We start from the raw sequence: 6,064 nt of genomic DNA on the forward strand, positions 1-6,064 counted from the left end.
AGGAGTATAGAAAGAGACCTGTGAATATATTTCAGTGCATTTACAATTTATGGGAAATAGCATTAATAGGATTATATAGAGACAAGGGGATATGGTGAAATGCACATATGGCTAAAGCACAGGTGGACAGATGGATACACACCCATAGGGATAAAGCTAACTGTTTCTGACTAAATTCTGCCTCTATCACAACCTCTATCAACACTGTCCTGCCAGGTTTGCCCTATATAGAATCATAGAATAGTTTGGGCTGGATGTTTAAAGTTCACCTAGTCCAAACCCCCTGCAGTAAGCAACGACTTCTTCAACCACAACAGATTGCTCAGAGGCCCATATAGCTCAGACACCAGATGGAGTCTGCATATGGTAATTCAGACATCTCAGAGAAAAAGAGAAAAAATATGTTTGCAGGACTGTGGTCTCTGTGAAGGCCAAACATTTGATCCTGTGCTGACTACTATAATCTAGAAGTAATGCCCTCTGGCTGGGTTGGGCTGCATCAGGCTAAAACCAGGAAATGGTAGTGCACGCATAAGCTTTAAGAAATTATTTTTAGCAGATGGTCTCAAATGCAAAAAAGTGACTGAAACAGAGAAAAATATTGTTTATAAAGTTACTGCAAAACAGGAAATGTTAAGGTTATGTGTGGATATAAATACACAAGGATTGCTAGTGTAAGTGATTTCTTACATGCAAGATCTCTGACCTGCAGTGCAGAGCTGAGGCACAGACGGCTTCAGCAGAGGATAGCAGGTGAGCATTAGAAGAAGAGATAATGTGTGGAAGATCAAAATGCAGGCTGGAAAGAGAGGCCATAACCAAGTGCACTGGAAGTTCAAAGGAAACAACACTCATTCGTTGAGCTTGGATGCAGACACAAAGCTAAACCAGCCCTGCTGTGCCAGGGCAACCCAGACACTGTCAGAGTGCAGCTCTCCCACCTCTATTTCCAGTGCTGCCAAGAGCACTGTGCTGAGTGACCTTTGCTCCTGGGCTCACTGTATGAGCCACTAAACCTCACAAAACAGTGCCAGTGTAAGATAGGTAAGGCTGAATTAGGTAAATATTAGGATAAAGAAAAGAAAATTAAGAGAGACCTAATTTTGTCTGAGCTTAAAATCCATGGATTTCATGAAAAGTAACGATCTTAAGTTTACTTGTTAAATGGGAATGAATCTAACAAATCAGCAAATGTTTAACTGAATGCCTGAAGAGGGCATAGACCCAGAGTGATCTCCACAGGCTCTGAGTATGGAGATCATCTTAATTTTAGCAAGGGGATTTAGGGTTTTTTTTCTTATGCTACAAAACCCAAAAAGATTATTTAAGCTAAAATGCCTTTGTATGTCTGTAGCCAGTGAAGGAGCCGAGCCTTTAATGCATTTCATCCTTCCATTTTCTACAGCATTCTGCAATCTATACATAGATGACTATGTAGGAACTAAGTCTCCTGTAGGAACATTTCAAATCAATCTGCCTAGAGAGTAATTATTTTCACTTCAAAGTGAAAATAGTTCTGGTCAAAGATGAAAATAGAGTGTTGTATTTTCTTCATAAAACCCCCACATTTCCTGACAAATTACTTTTTATAAATAACAGAGATTTGCTATGAAAGGATATGATTTTCAAACTCAGTATTGAGACACAAGTTAGTGGCTCTTATTTTTGGCAAGAATTTTAAATTATATTGAGATGTTTAAAGTCAGGAAAGCAATTTTAGTTCTGCAGGTTATAAAGGACAATGCTAAAAGACCAATTAATTGATTCTTTATTTGCTGTTAGCTTGGTCACCTATGGCAGGTCTGCTATGTGGCATGGCTGCCACCTCAGTAACTCCAGTGTCACATGAGGGACCAAGCCAGAACACAGTGTGTTCTTTGAGTCCAAATGACCCAATCTGAGCAGCTGTCAGGGCCCAGAAACTCAAGCTCTGGCAATGGGCAGTGTTCAGGGACGCTCAGGGCAGGCAAACGCCTGATCACATCAAGTATCAGAAAACTGATCCCATGCCAAGTCATAGACCTGGTATGATGACTGGACATACAGCTGGGCATCATATACTCAGGATTTAGGAGAGCCATGCAAGGGGACAACTGGCTGCAGTTATACCACATCAAAAAAAGTTATAACGAGAAGAGGAAAGTACAACCAGGAAATATTTTTAATTTCAGGCATAACAATTCTCCAGGCAAGCCATAATTACTGTATTTGCATTGGTCACAACAGGACACTATGCCAGAAAAAACGGGCTAAAATCTTTCATCTAGTATTAAGAGGTCACCTAAAAGAAAGAGTGTCTTTTAAGCCTGGTTCCCCAGTGCCTGCAAAATGGATACACTTCAGGAGCTCAAGGCAATGAACAATGAAACAGGAAAGAAATATTCATTTTAACCTCAATCCAAAATGATGTTTTGTGCCATATTTTCTACTGTAACTTACATCTCTGATCAAGTCACCAGGAATGCATTGCTGCCTCTGAGAGAGCCAGACCAGAGAAGTAGCATGTGCAAGCATCCAGAGGACATGCAAGTCCAGAGGCAAGCCATGGGGTCTCCACAAAGCCAGGAAATTCAGGGGCAGTCTGCAGACGGGGAGATGAAGACTTCCATTGCCAGCTGCTGGTTTTGGAGAAGTTCCCTTCCCAGCAACCATATAAAAAACCTCCCTTTTATAAAGAACAGCTGGCAGCAACATGCCTTCTGAGAAAACTATTATCTTACCGGATTACACAGTGTTTTATTTATGTAATGTGTCACTGCTGTAAAAAAAATCATTATCTTTCAAGTTTTGCATTATTAGACTCTCATGCTGAGCTTCTTACTCCTGCAAAACACTCTCTTAGATACTGCTTTAAATGAGAAGTGATGAAATAAGCCCTCAGACTATACACAAATTTCCTTTGCACAGGCACAAGGACACTGTCAGTAGGCTCCAATCACTACCCCTTACTTATTCAAGCACTGATCAGACTAAATTTGGAGGCTGAAGTCATTAACTACCAGGTAGTTTACCTAATCTAAGGTCAGAGGGTTTCTAAATCTGATCCAGGAGGGCTGCTAAAGTCAGTAGAAATTGTTAGTGTGGCTCCTCAGCTATGTAGGTACTCCACACTGATCTGGGGAAGCCCTGAGATCTTTAAGATATATGTTCATTTTCACGGTATCCGACAGGCCTTAGACAACATATTTCACCTTCCTAGAGACCAGCCTCACTTTTCTTTTTAGACTGTCATGGCTACAGCTCTCTGCTATTGCCCTTCACATACTTTATTGCTTGGGATACACTGCACTAATTCACTGCTGTCCTCCAGCTGTAAGGCAGAGACAAAAAAGAGCTTGCCACCAATTCCAGGGAGAAAAAAAAAAAGTATTACGAGGGCCTGACTTTGAAAAAAACTTTACTGAAAATAACAACTACGCAGCATATCAAAAGGCTCAGAATGATGTGATACAGCTATTGCATGAAGCCAATGGGTAAGCAGAATGATTTTACAAAATTAATAGGAAAAATCTTGATACTGTAATTCTGATAAGATTTAGGATCTTAAAAGGCAGTAATGGGTGGCCAGATCAACAGAGCTCAGTTGTGCCTGTACCTCAGATGCTGTGAGGAAAGAAGCACTGGTCCAGGCCAGCAAGAGTGGACACAAGGACCGTGGGACCCAAGAAGAGGCACAGTCAAGCCACAGGTGTTACAGCTCAGGCAGGGGTCACATGCAAGAGTCTCAATCTAAAAACATCTACCAAGAAAAAGTTGGGGAGCTCCTGCTGAGGTTCCTTCTCTTGAAAACTCCCAGGCTGACCAAGGCATCTTTTATCAGCCAGCCAGCCTTGAGCACACAGCTAAACTCCTAGGAGCAGGGGGTATGCTCCTGCCTGACACAGACCAGAGCCCACCGCTGTATTACACCATTGCCAACCAAAAAATGCATGTTACAAACACAGTAAATGGATGTACTGTTGCCAGGACTCCATCTCAACATGTTTTCCTTTGGTTACCTAAACCAGCCTAACCGTGTTCTGTGGTTAGTTCCAGCTGCACAGGTGAAATGTTTAGTCCTTCCACCCCATTTTACCTCTACCTGTTGCCTTCCCTTCTTCTTCTCAATACATGTCCCTTTGGCTTGCCTTAGGCTAAAAACATCAGCCTGTACCACTGTCTCTAAAAGAGCTCAGAAAAACCTTTTAACATTATTATATCATCACTATGACTCTCTATATTGTTTTATTTGTCCCTTATGTTAAAAGCAGCCTTTACACTCCACCTGGTGGAGCTGAGCACGTGCCTGTAACACAGCATGCAGGTGTACCAGACACAGTTCCACCTTGCTTGCCCCAGGCAAGCGGCTTTTACAGTACAGGTACCAATGTCCTCACCCAGAATTCCTGCTGAGGTCAGACATACGGGCACCTTAAATGCACACTTTGATGTCATACAACACAGCGTGCACAACCCTTGGGTATGTGCCTTGGGACTGTATGCAGCCCTGATCAGACACACCTCTATAGTAGGATTTCCTACCGTACCTGTCTCATGATGCAAGGACTAACTAAGGTTACAAAGCTCTGAGCACAGGCATTGATGTATTATTTCTGAACAATTACAAAGTTGGTGAATGGCACCAGAAGCCAATAACGCATCATTATGTAGTGGTATCAAATACCCCAAAAACTCCTTGGATGCTGTATTTTCCCTGTTAAAACGTTCACCATGTATTTACACCTCACACATGCTTCTCTTTCCATGTAGTTGAAATGCCAATATGGAAATGAGAACAAATGTCTACAAATTGAAAGAAATACATGTTCCCTTCAGTTTATCTACTAAGTTTTGGTTTTTATTTATTTTTATTATCCCAAGTGCTTCTATGGAACCTCTTCAACCCCTTACCACATTTTGCCAAGCACCAATTGATACAACACATCTGCTTCAAGTCCTGGGCATTTACTACATTTAAAATGTGAGACATCTGCAGACCCTTAGGTTTTACTCATTTTTGTCAAGACTTTTACATAATTTTCCAGTAATGGTGTGCTTGGAACTCCTTATAGATTCAAAACAGAGGTAAATGCCTTACTAACCATTAAGTATATAAAAGCACAATGAAAACTGAATACAGTGATGAATGTGATATTTTAAATCCAATAACAACCCAGACTGCCATGATCCTGCCAACTGTATGCTATAACAAAGTCCCAAGATGCTGACTTTAAGAAAAAACAGACAACCCACATTTATCATTCCCTTGGATTCTCACCAGTCCCCAGGATTACATGATAAACAATTTCACTCGCTTGTGGAGATGTGCTGTAATTCTTGCCTTGCTTGTAATCTTAGTTCTGTTTTATTATGTACTTCATTTCCTTCCACTTTTTCCATATATATAAACACTGATTAGAGTCTTGTCTTTTATCAACCCCATTTAACTTATATCCTATTTGTTTTCCTTCTCAAAAGAAGAGATTTTTAGTATGCAGTCCTCATGAAATGCAGATTGCAGCAACCATGACACTTCATGTATCCCACATATCAACAGAACTGCCACTGCATCCCTCATAAAACACTATGATAACTGCTGAAGATATATTTAATATCATAACCCACAAAACCTGCAAAAAATAAAACCTGAGTTCAAATAATACCATGTCCAGTGAAATCACAAGAGATCCTGTGAATTAAGCCCTGATCCCAGCAGAAGACCCTTGTTCCAGAAGGCCCTAAAATTTCTGCAGGTATGGCAAGCATATTCCAAGCAGTTTTGGTTACATTGCAGTATCTATTTATACTGCTTCTCAATTTATTCTGCTTATTCAAGGGTAGATCAGAAACACAGTATTTTAATAAGGAATGTGAAAATTATTTCTTCTTAAAAAGCCAGCATCTTTCATCATACTGCAGAAATAACTCAACTTACACAAACACTCCAGTAAAAAGTACATGCAGAATTAGAGATAACTAAAGACAGTGTGTGACTTCAGTCTCATCACTTTTCAGAACTAAATTCAGATGTTACTAACATTCACATCCATCAGAATATGTTTGGTCATTTCACTGCAGCTGCTAC

Source organism: Manacus candei, unplaced genomic scaffold (assembly GCF_025592945.1).
Source record: "Manacus candei isolate 608988 ecotype Guabito, Panama unplaced genomic scaffold, ASM2559294v1 h1tg000034l, whole genome shotgun sequence".
NCBI lineage: Eukaryota > Metazoa > Chordata > Aves > Passeriformes > Pipridae > Manacus > Manacus candei.